We start from the raw sequence: 17276 nt of genomic DNA on the forward strand, positions 1-17276 counted from the left end.
ATCTTGACCAAATTTTTTTTATGTTTTCTTTCTCCCATTTTGCTAAAATTGATATTATTCCATTTGAAGCTTGATCATTATATGAGAATTTATTTTGCTCAATGGCAGCAGAAGAGACACCAGACCTATCTAATTTACGATTTATAATATAACCACATAATCAAATTGAATTTTTTTTTAGATATGTTAACAAAATTAAACTAACTGTAGTTCTTTAGTTTTTGAAAAATATTTATACAGTCGGAATAATCTGGTATCCCAATGACAAATGAAGTATGTACATGTTTTTCGTATAACCCGCTTGCAAGCCAGTGAGTAGAGCAACAACTTTTAGGTCAGTACATATTTTCCATTGATGTTTTCTATACTGAACACAATCCAAAATTAGTTTCATTGAATCGATAAACAATCGCCACTCCTTTAGTTTGTATGTGCAATTCATATGTTCCATTAACCCAACGATATTTTTGCAGTATGCAAACGTATTATTGCCGTTTATTTCGAAAAAGTCCAAAAGTCTCTTCTTGTCTTTTCCGATATCCGTACACTTTTACATCCTTAGACAAAACGTTAACAGATCGTAAATGATGTGCTAAAGAGTTCGCTTGCCTTTGTGATAATTTTAGTTGTCTTACCATCGTATATAATCGAGCTTGGGATATCTAGAGATGTTGAGAAGTTTTATCGATTTGGGATGGATCATACGTTGAAAGTAACTTTTCAGGTTCGGTGACAAATGTTGGCGAAGTATACCTTTCTGTTGGGCTTTGACATCTTTGTAATTGTAATATACTCCGAATGAGGTACTGTGCAGATTGAACACTTTTATAGACCATGAAACTCTTCTTTAGTTTTGCGAGTTTATTCTGGCATGCGTAGCAGTTATCCGTATGATGCCTTTGTGAATCTATCGAATTCATTGGAATGCCGAAAACAATTTTTGGGCGCAACCTTTTCGACCAATTTTGCAAATTGTTATTGCATAGTGGGCTCGTAAATTTTCCACACACGTAGCAAAATCCGGCAAAACTTGTGGGACACTTGTTCGCAAGTCAAAATTACGATTAACATCTATGCTTACACGATCAGTAGAGGTAATATTTGCTCTTATATATCGGTGGGTACCGATATCAGTAGAATAACGATAAAAGGCTTACGTAGTTAAAGCTCATGGGAAATAAATATTTCTAATATCAAGGGCGTAACAGGTATTTAAGTTTGTAAGGGGTAACATATTTTTTCTCTTAACATAACTTTTATAATGCATTATCAAGTAAAGTAAGTACTGGAGTACTTTAAGTATATTGATTTAAATGCACCCCTCCCCCGTGCTCAATCCAGGCTCAATCTGGATTGAGCCCTTGACAACTACTATTGTTGTCAAACAATTTATATGCAGTTATTATACCGACGGTATAAATATTTTTCAAAAACTAAAGAACTACAGTTAGTTTAATTTTGCTAATATATCTAAAAAAATTCAATTTGATTATGTGGTTATATTATAAATCGTAAATTAGATAGGTCTGGTGTCTCTTCTGCTGTCATTGAGCAAAATAAGTTCCCATATAATTATCAAGCTTCAAATGGAATAATATCAATTTTAGCAAAATACGAGAAAGAAAACATAAAAAAATTTGGTCAAGATTCGATTTTCTTTACATTTTTTCCCAATGCTCGGGAACGGACGGATTTAGAGGCTAGATAACTTCCCAACATTTGTAGCTCTTTCAATTCAATAAGAAACTTTGCTAAAGAAAGTTTGTAAAAAAAACGAATATTTTAGAAGTTAGAAGCAAATGAAAAAAACATCCTTTTCGAAAAAATGGCAACTTTGATGAAAAACTTCCGCAAAAAATTTTGTATGAAACCATCGTGATAACTTAAAAAACTAATGATGCAGTTCGATTCGCAGGACTTGAAATAGGGTGAAACCATCGAATTTTGCCATGTCTTTTTTTTTTTTTTTTTGAAAAAAAACTATCACAGTGTAATCGTCACTGGCACAATCCACAATTTTAGAACATCCGATTTGAATATTTGAAATGTTTGAATACTTTTAATATTCCTAATGCATGATCAAGGGCGATATGTGTATTTCGATATGCATGCCGTGTTTATGTATATTTGCAGGATTCAAATATGGCGTTTTAGCAATATTTCACCACAATAAATAGGAAACAAATACCAATAAATACGATAGCAGAATATTATTTATTTAACATTTTACGTATAGCATGTACAGTGATAGAGTATATTTCAAATTTGTTCCATGCCCATTTTCACCCCCCGAATATTAAATAAAACTTATTTTATTTGATTTTCTCAACGGCTACTAAACTTAAAGTCACCATATTTAATGTAGACTTGTTTAATACGTGGGCAGAAAATAATTATTTAAAATTGCCTTCATCAATTTTTTGACTATTGAAATCATATTCACGTAGCGCACTCATTAATCTGACTTATTTATAGCAAATTACCAAATTTTATTCAAATCGGAATTGCAAAATATACTGACGCCCATAAAGGCGGAGTTGGCCGTAGACTAGTGGCGGCGCTAGAGTGCTGACATGTTGGTAATAGTTTGCGAGATTGCAATTGCATACATTTATTCTTGATCAGCACGACGAGACGAGTTCAAAAAGCCATGTCCGTCCGTCCGTCCGTCTGGATCAACGCAAACTCCTCCTAGACCGTAAGAGCTACAGAGCTGAAATTTTGCACATAGGCTTGTATATACTGCAGGGGTTGTATATCTCGGATTCAGCCGGATCGGACCACTATATCATATAGCCACCATACAAACCCCAAAGTCACGAACAGTGACTTTTCTCAATAACTTCGTTATTTTCTGCGCTATTATCGTGAAACTTAATATTAGAAAGATTATTACGACTATTAACCACTGTGCCAAATTTGAACAAGATCGGATGACTATATCATGAAGCTCCCATAGCAACGATCGGTCGAAAACAGTGACTTTTGTAAATAACTTCGTTACTTTTAACGCGATTGCTTTCAAATTAAACATTTCTTAATTTAATATATCTGTTAATGACTGTGCCAAATTTGATAAAGATCGGGTGACTATATCATATAGCTCCCATAGGAACGATCGGTCGAAAACAGTGACTTTTGTAAATAACTTCGTAACTTTTAACGCGATTGCTTTCAAATTAAACATTTCTTAATTTAATATATCTGTTAATGACTGTGCCGAATTTGATAAAGATCGGGTGACTATATCATATAGCTCCCATAGGAACGATCGGTGGAAAACAGTGACTATGATCAATATTTTCGTTATTTCCTATGATTGTAGGCCATTCTTTCGCAAACATAAGCCTTATTAGATAAAACGTTCTTCCACATTGATGGCTAGTAGGTAAGGAAACAGTTACCAAAAAAGTTGCAAGGGTATACAAACTTTGATGCGGTCGAAGTTAGCCCCATAGCAACTTATCATGAAGTATGGGTGGAATCACCAGTCCATTTTTGTTCTAAATGGCAGGTAAAGTGGCAGGAAGTTATTTTCAGACGTCTATCTACATGCTGTCGTCCAGCAGTCTAACAACTAACTGCAGCAGTATATACTTATATTAATATATGACTGTATTGTATGGTGGCCGCACACCAACTAATAAAGTACGACGAGGCGTTTCAGATAGCTTGACACTCGGCTTGATGTTGTAAAATGCTTTGTATGATGGCATGCTACATCTACATTTGCCACCTGACTGCCATATAATCGTCTTTGCATATGCCGTGCAGCTAATAGGGATTCGAACCAATGATCATCTGTTTAAAGCAGGACCTCTATTTACTGCGCCACTGCACTTGTTGTTGAAGAGGCAAAATTATGCAAGAGAAGCCAATTATTTTAGAGTACCCCTGGATGCAGTACGCGTCTGGAACATGCAAGTTAAAAAGCAAGAACAAAATAAATATTTTGCGCTTTGGACAATGAATAAATTCAATGAAAACATATAAAACATAGTCTGCGAGAATAGTTTTCATTTGGAAGGTCTGCATCCAGCCGATTGGGGTGGTTGGTGAGTCTGCCGAAGAGGCGAACTCTAAATCTCAGGACCTCCTTGTGTAGAACAGAGTTTCGGATATAGAATTGGAGCATCGTCCACGTAGCAGCTTGAATTGGAACCTTTGTAGTATTTCCACGTTGGAGTGACACGCTGTACCCCACAGCTGGATGCCATATGTCCATTTTTGCTTTAGGATGGACTTGTAAAGCCGAATCTTGTTTGATGTGCTGAGCTGCGATTTGTAGGCGATGAGCGCATTTTTCTTGTTTTTAGATTAAATTTCATCGACTTAGCCTTGATGGGAACCTTCCAATTAAGACTTCGGTCAAGTGTTAAGCCGAGATACTTAACCTTATCTAAGAGAGTCCCATGTAGCCTGACTGGTGGGCAGTTATTTCTGCGTGTAGCGAACGTGATGTGAGAGGATTTTGTTGCGTTTACGGCGATGTTCCAGCTGAGCAGCCAAGGTTTAATCTTATCGAGCTGCCTCTGGTAGATTTGTAAGGCCTGACCAATATTTGAAGCAGTTACTATAAACGCAGTGTCATCAGCGAAGGTTGCTAGCAGGAGTTCGTGCGATTGGAGAACTGGAAGGTCAGCTAAGTAGATGGTGTACAGGATGGGCTGAGTACGCTGCCCTGAGGGACACAAGCCTTGACCTTTTCAATGCGGGACACTGCGGAGTCACATCTAATGTAGAATAAACAAACTGCATAGAGACGAGCTTGAACATCGTATGAAGCGAGTGCATTTTCCTGTTTTCCAGATTTTGGAACCATTACAATTTCAGCCCATTTCCACTGGGATGGGAAATGACCATTGAGAAGTTTCAGGTTGACCGCATCAACGCCGTCCTGTTCTCGGCAATTTGTGGTTTTTAGTCTGTAAATATCAGATTTCACTTCATCCGGAGTAACTCTGCTGATGGGGATTTCCATTTGACATGGAGATTACAGGAAGTCAGTGGTGGCATCGCACTACACTTGGGTGCACATAGTGAATTAAGTAAAGGTTTTAGCAACATAAGCGGCAAACTCCTCTGCCATGTCTTCTTGTGATCTTCACCATGCTCCATTGGTACCCCGAATGGGGACTCCCCCGCTGGTGTAGAGGCTTTTCAACTATTGAGCGGTGGCTGCTTTTCTGTATTCTAAGAAGAGCGTCTTCAAATGCTTGGTGGCTCTATTAAGAGCTCTTTTTTCTAAGGGTTTGCGACTGAGTTGCCAAACCCTGCGTAGCCTACGCTTGTCCCTTATTGTGTCGAAGATCTCTTTGGAAAAGGCGAAATTGGTTGCAACTGTGTTGCCGGTGATGTCCAAGAAGTGGCAGCTTCACAGAAATTGAAAGTCAACCTCTCGACCGTTTCGTCAATGTCGTCACTAGAGTTCTCACGCACCGTCTACTCCCAATTTACAGCAATTGATATCGCTTAAGAGCCCCATGGTTTCTAGGCTAGAGCCTGATGTAACATGTGATGATGTAATAGCCCATATTCATTGAAAAGTCAACGTCTCGAATATTGCGGTGGAAAAATTTTAATTTTCTTATTCTCCTTTAAAATAAGTGTTTCTTCGTACAGACGTTCTGATAGCTGTGATGCTGCTTCATTATCCAAAATAATTGAATTTTCTTATACCCAAGAATTGAGGTTGTCGGTTTTAAAATAAATTTTAAATTCTTTAATGCTTTTTTCCTTCCCATATTCCACCATTGTCTGACATTATGGTCTATTTAAATCATTTAGAGGCAATTCAGATGGTCTCCTCTTCAATTTGCAGTCAAGACATGCTTTGGTGATTTTAAATTACCTGCTTTAGCATGGTCTTAACGGATGAATCTACCATGTTTCTGCCCTCTATGTCACATGACTTTATTGATGACCTTGTAGGCTTTTCTTTACCTCAAGTCAATCCTGTCTTAAATTCTAATGGAAAATCGTTACATCTTATTTTTGAATTGGATTATTTTTATTGTGATGATCTAGGATCGAACCACTTGTTCTTCCCGAAGACAAATTTCATCCTACATTAAATTAAACCAGAGGGCCGGGGCTTACTTCGACCGCGTTAAAGTTTGTAAACCCTTGCAACTTTTTTGGTAATTCTTTCCTTACCTATTAGCCATCAATATTTCATCCACCAGCGCGCCACCTGTGGAATGAGTTCCTTATTTGTTTTAACCTTAGCAATAGCGGAGCAATCGGTCATCAGGCGAAATGATTTTCCCAAAAGGTACACTCTGAACCTTTGGAGTGTTTCTACTACTGCAAGCGTTTCCAATGTGTAACTGTGGTATTTACTCTCAGTGTCGACTAAAATAACAAACGGGACGCCAATCATTGTCATTATGTGACTGCAGTAAACCTCCTGCTAGACCTAAAGCATAAGCATCCGTGTATACTTCGTGTTTAGCCGAAAAATCGTAAAGAGTGAGAACAGGTTCGCTACATAATTTTTCAATTAGTTCGATAAATGCATGTTGTTGGGCTTCTCCCCAAATAAATGTATTCGCCTCCGTTTTACATAGAAGTTCTGTTAAAGGACGTGATATTAATGAATAATTTTCAATAAATTTTCTTAAGAAACCTGTGAGACCAGGTAATCTTCTTACTTCTCTTACGTTTGTAGGTACTTCAAAGTTTTTAATTGCGCTTACTTTACATTCGCCAGGTTTTATTCCATCTTTATTGACTATGTGACCCAAGAACGTATACGTATGCATTTGTCGTACAGTAGGGTTAAGCCACTGTCTTGTAAGATCGATAAAAACTTTTTAATTCGTTGCATACCAGATTCAAAGGTCTTACTTGGGATTATTACGTCATCTAAATATGCGAGTACCTCACCTGGTTCCAAACGTTTTATGATTTGGTTCATTACCGATTGAAAGACTGCCGGAGCGTTAACAAGTCCAAAATGCATTCTGTTGTATTCATAACGTCCGTCAGCTGAAACAAACGCCGTGTACTGTTTGGACGATTCACTTATCTCGATTTGATGGTAACCCATACGTAAATTAAGTCATTTTCCACTACAAGGACTTCGACTTCGTGGCCTATCTTGTCAACAACGATCTTCGCATTTAGTTTTTGGTTACAGAACAATTTGCCTCCTCCAAATCCATTCAGTATTATTGCACATCGTTGCAAAACGCCTACGTTTTCGGCAAATGATTTTCGAATCAGAGTACGTGTACTATCTGGATCGACGAATGCGTTTGTCTCGTTTCCGTTAATTGAAATAAAATTACAGATATCTGAGTTGATGTTTAAGTCAATTTTATTTACTTACATCGAGGCTTACGCTGTGGATCAGGACAATTTGACGAATAATGTCCCAATTTTTGACAATTAAAGCATTTGATTGACGGCTCTATCTTTTCTTTGAGTGTTCGTTTTATTACGGATTGACTTTACTTCTGCGTATTACCCTTAAACTCACATTTATTTTGAAAACTATGTGGATTGTATTTGATTTCGTTATGAGCCGAATAGGCATGTATATCTCGTAAAAGTTCGTTACATGAGGTGTAGTGGTTTGATATCTTGCGCTTAAGATCGTAATCGTTGATGCCGTTTATAATATGTGTTACAATTGCTGAATCAGATAACTCACCCTTTTTACCAATGGCTAGCATTTTATAAAAATAATCTTGTGATGATTCCGTTGTTTCCCGTTTGGTTTTCAGCATTTTTAAATGAACATCAGCTTCGTTGCTGATACATGGGAAGTCGTACCGAAATTTCGAAACAAATTCTGGCCATGTTTGAAATATTTCATCCGTTGCATCCACCCAGTAACGAGCTGCACCTTGCATCTTTTGTTGAACTGCAAAAATTACCTTTCTGTCGTCCCAGTTATATGCGTTTTTCAGAGTTTCCACACGTTTAGCAAACTGATGCAAATTCAATGATTTGACGGACGATGGATTAAATTCCGGAACAATAGATATAATGTCGTTCATGCTTCCAATTGAATGCCCAAAATTATTATATTTTTCCTCGCAGATGACGTTGTGTTGTTGTTGTCGTTGGGTCGCGAAATTCTGAGAATTTTCCAAATACTGACCTACATTTGTGTTTGACCCACTTTTGCTTACGTAATTCCGTGACGTTGGGACATTATTATCTTGCTGTGATGTAACAACGTTATTGCACTGGTGGGTCGTAGCAATGTTACCATTTTAATGAGTCGGAGCGAAGGGTACGTGTTGGTGAGGCGTAACCATATAGTAATGCAATAATGTAATTGGGTTGCTAAGACGTAACAAAGTAAGCGTGCTGCTGAGACGTAGCTGCACAACCGAGTTGTTGCGAAGTATCTACAACAGGGGTCGGCACAAAGAGAGCCAACTCAAACTGTCAGTGTATGTGTGTGCTTTACACTGCGAAAAATGAAAAGTGAATAAAATATGGCTCAATCGCTCATACCAGCACAATCGGTGATCTGCTGCAAGAAAATAAATGAGAAAACAGCCCCCAAATTAATTTTTTCATGTGCAGTTATCCAACAACGCGACAAAGATGCGCTTGCGTCGAAATGCTGCAACAGACTAATTCTGTTTTTACGCTCTCAAGTGCACTTCGTGTTGACTTCGGCATGCACACAGATGGTAAAACGATCACATGCCGAAGAAAAGTGCCCGCACGGGCTATGGGTGCCTACCTCTAAACTACATGATCGTACTGCTGAGACGTAACAGTGTTTCCGAGTTGCTGAAACATAGCAACATTGTCGTACTGCTGAGACGTAGCAGTGTTACCGAGTCGCCGAAACGTAGCAACTTTGTCGCACTGCTGAGATGTAGCTGCGTTTCCGAGTTGCCGAAACGTAGCAACATTGTCGTTGTTGTTCGTTCGTTTCTGCAAAGCGCGTTTCTTTCTCCAGAAACTTCTTGTACATTTGCGTCACTGACCTCGATTTGTGACGAAATCATTGCAGGTTGAAATGATCGCTCCTGCAATACTCTAATCGTTTTTTCTAATTCGTTTACCTTTTTAACCATCGATTGAAGCAGTGCAAAAGCACTGGCGTAGTCGTCGTCACTACTGATCGTCGTTAACTTTCTCTGTAATTGTTCTCGATTTCCTGACGTTGACAATCCAGCTTGTCTACATTTTTGCTGCAAAACTTTCTTTGACACGTAGTTTTTATGCGGCATTATTGTTGTCTCCTTCACGCTTGTATGTTCGATGATTTTTCGTTTCGCTTATTCGTCTATCGTTCTCGTTTCCACGAGTTCGTTCCCGCACAGAACACACGCTATTACAGTTTTCGAGTTTCTCATGCCACGCTATTCTACCGCGTAAATTGCGCGTTACCTTTTTCTTCACACACTTCTACTCATGAAAAATATCAGTTCCTTTTTTCACACTATCCAAATTATGAAAATTGGATACCATCCCACGCCTGAAAATTGTCACATCTAAAACACACTTCTAAAAAGGTCGAATGTAAATCTCATTACCCAGTAGAAGATTGTAGATGGAGAAGCTGTCAGGAAGGCTTAGGTTGGGGAGTGCGACTTTCGGACCCAATAGAAATGCGAGAGATAACTACGTTTAGGTAGATAACTAATATAAATTAATATAATTTAACTAATTGAGACTTAACAATATAGAGACGTTTGTAAAGCGATGCCGTTGGATTCGGTCGTGGTGGCCGTTCGTTACCACCGATCGTAGGAGCTTATTCGTTGGCACCTTTCCTTCTCAACGTTTATTCGCCAACTACTTCTTCTTCATTAATCGATAACGCCAGGGGTAGAGCATAACGTCGCTCGCCCAGGGCTGAATCATTATATCCATAAACTGTCTGGTGACACCTTGTTCTCTCGATGTGAAGACTCGAAAATCGAACATCTTATACATTCCAAATTTATAATGCTTAATACACGATGATATAAAAAACTATCCTCAGCGCTGTAAGCTTCAGTTTTTTTCTGACCCTAAACAGTTTTATAATTATTTTTCATTCTAAGCGTAAGATATTTGTGCAAATACATTTTTTGGCATTTAAAATAAAAAAACTAACACTAATCAGGCCTTTGCCGATATGTTTGCGAGTGTTTTCAAAACAACTTGTTCCTCAACAGAATATGGAGCAAATCCGAATCCTTATCATTTAAAAAAGGCTAATTGTATTATAAATCCAGTGATTGATTAAAGTTCTCTTCTTAGCAAACTTAAACTAGTTAAATCTGTTTATACTTCAGGGCCAGATGGTCTACCAGGATGTGTACTCAGGCTCTGTGCAAATGCTTTATGTAAACCCATTTTAGAATTTGTATGGTTTTATGGTCTGTCGAATCTTCCTCTTATCCCTCTGCATAAAAATGGCAAAAAGTCTGAAGCCTCCAATTATAGGGGTAATTGTCCGCTATTCCGAAAGCTTTTGAGAAAATTACATCTTTGCAATTGCAATATTTGTGCAGCTCTATTATTTTGCCATACCAACATGGGTTTGTCAAACGTAGATCTACAACCACTAACCTTTTAATAAAGGGGTTCAAAAATGCTATACAAACTGATGTCATATACACTGACTTCAGCAAAGCCTTTGATTCTGTTAATCATACCCTATTACTTTCTAAACTAAACGACATTGGGTTTCCCCCTATTTTCCCTTCTTGGGTTCGAAAATATTTAACAAACAGAACCTTCTTTTAAAATCTTCTTATTCCAATTCCATTCGGGTTTATCGGCCACGACAACTTTACTGATGATGACAAAATCTGGGACAGTTGAAGCGACTTTCATTTTCAGTGTGTTGACCCACCAAGTATGTTTGGCGTTGAAGTCATCTGCGATAAGGAATCTGTTGATGAATGTTCTTAGGCGTTGCGAAAACATTATTTTATTATTTTTCGTTTTTTTTGTTTATTTTATATTAAAAAAGTTTTTTTTTTTCTTGTTAAAACATTGTAAATATCGTGTTTATATCTGTGAGGCGGGTACGCCTGGTTGAAACAAATTTCCCTTACCAAAGAGTCTTTCTTATGCATAAATATTTATACAGTAAGGTCCACATTAGGGGAAAATTGGTTTGGGTTATTTACAGTTAAATGAAATGTAAGAAGGTAATTTTTGTTTGATTAAAAAAAAAAGATTTTACGTTTTTAATCCATAATAAAAGATCTGTTCCCCGAGTGGCAGTGGCTCTCTCCAGATATTGCCTCTTAATTATGATCGATTCACATCCCGCATTTTATCAATGACTCATTTATCCAAGATTCAATAAATGGACCCGAATTTCTGGTGCACTCTATTTTATTATCAGGGTTATTCGGTTCTTGACCGGTCATTTCAATTAAAAGATTTCCAAATAATATTACTGCTTTTTCAGCATTTGATATTAGCTGAAATCGGGCCTAATGTTGTTGACATTCTGGTAACTGAGCGCTGCTCATACACAGATAGGCGTTTTTTAATTAACTCCAATATTGCTGATTGTATGCTTTTACCATGAATGCTTATAAACGAATACGCAAACTTTGTTAAAAAAGGACAATACTTTGCAATATCCTTTAATATATTACATTTTTCTGCTGTAAATGGCAGACGTGCAGTTTTGGTCGACAACTTATATTGGCTCAACCAGCTGTTCCACTTGTTAGAGTATTTTGCAACAGCATTTCCGACCGTATAAAGTATATATATTCTTGAAGAGCACGACGAGACGAGTTCATATACCCATATCCGTCCGTTTTTCCGTCCGTCTAGATCAACGCAAACTCCTCCTAGACCGTAAGAGCTACACAGCTAAAATTATGCATGCAGGCTTGTATCTAATGCACAGGTTATATATTTCGCATTTAGCCGGATTGGACCACTATATCATATGGATCCCATACAAACGGCAAAGTTACTAACAGCGACTTTGCCAATAACTTCGGTTTTTTCCTGAGCTTTTGCCGTGAAATTTAATATTGGTTAGTTAATGACACCTATAAACGACGTTGCCAAATTTAATCACCGGCTGTTTAAACATCGTGTTCATCTGAAGCGGCTTCACCAAATCAGATGCACTAAAGAAATTATAATACAACTGTACTTTTGTCACAAACAACTAATCTAGCATATGACTAAAATTACAATCAGCCACACACGTTGTGGAAAAAACACTTGTAATTCTAAACTAACCCAAAAGATCACAACGGCAGGATGTCAAGTGGCCGACGCCGTGCCCAAAACAATAATAACACTGTGATAGTTTTTTTCAAAAAAAAAAAAAGACATGGCAAAATTCGATGGTTTCACCCTATTTCGGGTCCTGCGAATCGAACTGCATCATTAGTTTTTTAAGTTATCACGATGGTTTCATACAAAATTTTTTGCGGAAGTTTTTCATCAAAGTTGCCATTTTTTCGAAAAGGATGTTTTTTTCATTTGCTTCTAACTTCTAAAATATTTATTCTTTTTACAAACTTTCTTTAGCAAAGTTTCTTAGAATTGAAAGAGCTACAAATATTGGGAAGACATCTAGCCTCTAAATCCGTCCGTTCCCGAGCATTGGGACAAAATGTAAAAAAAAATCGAATCTTGACCAAATTTTTTTATGTTTTCTTTCTCGCATTTTGCTAAAATTGATATTATTCCATTTGAAGCTTGATCATTACATGAGAATTTATTTTGCTCAATGGCAGCAGAAGAGACACCAGACCTATCTAATTTACGATTTATAATATAACCACATAATCAAATTGAATTTTTTTTAGATATGTTAACAAAATTAAACTAACTGTAGTTCTTTAGTTTTTGCAAAATATTTATACAGTCGGTATAATCTGGTATCCCAATGACAAATGAAGCACACATTTTTCGCATAACCCGTACAGTATATATTTTCCATTGGTGTTTTCTATACTGAACACAATCCAAAATTAGTTTCATTGACGCGATAAACAATCGCCACTCCTTTAGTTTGTACGTGCATTTCATATGTTCCATTAACCCAACGATATTTTTGCAGTATGCAAACGTATTATTGCCGTTTATTATCAAAAAGTCCAAAAGTCTCTTCCTATACCCGTACACTTTTACATCCTTAGACAAAATGTTAACAGATCGTAAATGATGTGCTAAGGAGTTCGCTTGCCTTTGTGACAATTTTAGTTGTCTTACCATCGTATATAATCGAGCTTGGGATATCTAGAGATGTTGAGAAGTTTTATCGATTTGGGATGGATCATACGTTGAAAGTAACTCTTCAGGTTCGGTGACAAATGTTGGCGAAGTATACCTTTCTGTTGGGCTTTGACATATTTGTAATTGTAATATACTCCGAATGAGGTACTGTGCAGATTGAACACTTTTATAGACCATAAAACTCTTCTTTAGTTTTGCGAGTTTATTCTGGCATGCGTAGCAGTTATCCATATGATGCCTTTGTGAATCTATCTAAATCATTGGAATGCCGAAACCCATTTTTTGGCGCAACCTTTTTGACCAATTTTGCAAAGTGTTATTGCATTGTGGGCTCGTAAATTTTCCACACACGTAGCAAAATCCGGCAAAACTTGTGGGAGACTTGTTCGCAAGTCAAAATAACGATTAACATCTATGCTTACACGATCAGTAGAGGTAATATTTGCTCTCATAAGTACCCACCGATATCAGTAGAATATCATGGGAAATAAATATTTCTAATATCAAGGGCGTAACCAGTATTTAAGTTTGCAAGGGGTAACATTTTTTTCTCTTAACATAACTTTTATAATGCATTATCAAGTAAAGTAAGTACTTGAGTACTTTAAGTAAATTGATTTAAATGCACCCCTCCCCCTCCCCGTGCTCAATCCAGGCTACGCCCTTAACAACTACTATTGTTGTCAAACAATTTATATGCAGTATTATACCGACTGTATAAATATTTTGCAAAAACTAAAGAACTATAGTTAGTTTAATTTTGCTAATATATCTAAAAAAATTCAATTTGATTATGTGGTTATATTATAAATCGTAAACTAGATTATTAGATTATAAATTAAATTAGATAGGTCTGGTGTCTCTTCTGCTGTCATTGAGCAAAATAACTTCTCATATAATTATCAAGCTTCAAATGGAATAATATCAATTTTAGCAAAATACGAGAAAGAAAACATAAAAAAAATTTGGTCAAGATTCGATTTTTTTTCACATTTTGTCCCAATGCTCGGGAACGGACGGATTTAGAGGCTAGATAACTTCCCAACATTTGTAGCTCTTTCAATTCTAAGAAACTTTGCTAAAGAAAGTTTGTAAAGAAAACGAATATTTTAGAAGTTAGAAGCAAATGAAAAAAACATCCTTTTCGAAAAAATGGCAACTTTGATGAAAAACTTCCGCAAAAAATTTTGTATGAAACCATCGTGATAACTTAAAAAACTAATGATGCAGTTCGATTCGCAGGACCCGAAATAGGGTGAAACCATCGAATTTTGCCACGTCTTTTTTTTCGACTATCACAGTGTAATTTTCAACCCCCGAAATCTTGGGTTTGAGTCTCATTAGAATAAAATATTTTAAGAACAATTTTTACCTCCTAGAGCCTAAGATTCCCTATATAAACTCCATACTTTTGTTAATAAAATCAGTTCATATTTTGAATTCAACGAATGAAGATTGGGTTATTCTTCTCCTCCGGAATCCCTATTCACCGGCCCTCTGGTTTTTGAATTGGATTCCTTTCCTTACCTATTAGCCATCAATGTGGATGAACGTTTTATCTAAAAAGGCTTATGTTTGCGAAAGAATGGCCTACAATCATAGGAAATAACGAAGATATTGATCAAAGTCACTGTTTTCCACCGATAGTTCCTATGGGAGCTATATGATATAGTCACCCGATCTTTATCGAATTCGGCACAGTCATTAAGAGATATAAATTAAATTAAGAAATGTTTAATTTGAAAGCAATCGCGTTAAAAGTAACGAAGTTATTTACAAAAGTCACTGTTTTCGACCGATCGTTCCTAATGGAGATATATGATATAGTCACATTGACAGATATTGTAGCATGTTCACATATCGAATGATCACTGTACCTCGTTACATACATACATAATTCATAAATAATATCGAAAATATATTGTAGCACTTTGTCACAATATTTATGTATACATATTCAAGTACCATGCCACTTAAGCAACATAACCATCCATGAGTGCATGGTACTGGACAGTGCTGAGTCGGCGAATATAACACGCGCGGCAACTCAGGCCCAATATGCAATATGATACATCCTCACTCTCTCGCTGCGGCGACATATATACATACATGCCTTTATGTAAACATTATACATTTATACATTTATACATTTATACATTTATACATTCATACATTTATACATAAATATGTTTATACATAAGCGCAGCTACGCGGTTTTAGCTATAGAGAACAATTGTAATAGAATTAAGAATCATTCAATAAACTAAGCTCAAACCAAAAGGGACTATTGGTGTTCCTTAATATTTCTTTGAACCTACTACATGGCGACCGTGACAGTGGTCACCAAACGATAGGCGTGACCAAAAGGAGCAGACCAAATTACAAAAAGGAAAATTCAGCTACAATGGAGGAATAAAGGAAGGAAAATAACATACTACAATCACAGTAAGTAGAGTGATGGGAAAAAAATCTGGTGTGGTTAAAAAATTAAAAGCCAGAAAGGCGCAGATATTGAGGCTACTAAATAGCCCACAGACTAATTGGAATACCTCGGTGAAATTACACGCCGAGGTAGAGTTTATAAAAAACCCAATTAGAAGAAAGAGAAAATAAAACCACAACAACCACAATCCCATACTCTACGATTCAAATCGTGGCAAAACCAAAAGTAAAAATATGTCCACAAACTGTGAAGGAACTACCGAAATTAAAGAAGGTCTGCCCAAACGACGGCGAGGGCCCATTATACTCAGCATACTGCGAGTATACATGCAGACATTGCTACGGGACTCCAATGGAAAAGCCAGTCCCCAAGCGAAGGAAGTGAAAAGGAAAATAAAACAAAGAATCAACAAATCTGGTGCGATGACCTGCACCGGAATTGCCTGAGCTCAGAGGCCCCGGACATCAGCAGCTGAGACTAAAAGCGTGAAAAGCAGGCCGCTTTTTACGCCATCGATGGAGCATCAGCGTGCCAACCGGCGACGACCAGCTGATGCTAGAGGCTAGCCGAAAACAACAAAATATCAATGAACAAATTATGCGCTGCGTCGCACATTTTTTTTGAGTGTACTGCGATGCACATTTTTTTTTATAGAATTAAAATAATCAATGTACAATTGTGCGGCATTAAAAGCTGTCCAATTAGAGTGTGGCCTGAAAACCATACGAAAAAATAGGCAGGGATATATGTAAAAAAAAAAAGAAGAGCCTTCAGCTAAAAAAAAAAAAAAAAAAAAAAATTTTTTTTTATTAAATTACTATTCTACTAAACTACATCAAAAAAAAAAAAAAATTTATTAAAAACAAATGAATTAATAATTTATTCCAAACCTTTTCTTAAAATGGGATGTTTGACAACAAAATAAGCAAGTTTGATGATACGTTTGATACACCCAATATGGGGTTAATAGATACTAAAACAGTGGACTCCACTGCAAATGTAATTAACAAAATAGAGTCATCAAATGTAGATTTGAAACCAACAAATGCACTTTTATTAATAATTGTGGTAATAATGAGCGCATATGTGTTATACAAAGCATATAAATTACACAATAAATGTGTAACAAAAAGAGCCTTAAGCCATGGTAATGATCTTGATAAGATCTAAATAACATTTGCAACAATTGTAACAAAAGTGCATTTTTTTTAAAATAAAAAAAAAAATTATTATCAAAGAACAAACATATATATCAATTTCAAAAAAAATATTTAAGCTAAATAAAATATATATCAATTGATTAAGATGAGTAAAATAGATGATTATTTTAGGAAGATAGTAGATAGACATCCCAGAATAGTTTCCCACTTAATTGAGGTTTTTAGAAGCGAGCAAAGTAATTCTCCCCAACGCTCGATTTGTTTAATACAGATTAGGTTAGCTTACCTAGATATAACAGGAGAAGAATTCCCAGTAAGAGGTTGCACTTGGGTACAGATGAGTTTCATCCTCACAGTACCATATGTGTGCTGTTACACAAATGCCACAGGCACATTTTGCTTCTACCTGATGGATGAAGCTCAGCAATAATAAGTTACTGCGAGAATAAAGTCAGAAAGCCATAAAGACAGCATATAATAGATTA

The sequence above is a fragment of the Drosophila tropicalis genome, unplaced genomic scaffold (genome assembly GCF_018151085.1).
Source record: "Drosophila tropicalis isolate 14030-0801.00 unplaced genomic scaffold, ASM1815108v1 contig_979, whole genome shotgun sequence".
Lineage (NCBI taxonomy): Eukaryota > Metazoa > Arthropoda > Insecta > Diptera > Drosophilidae > Drosophila > Drosophila tropicalis.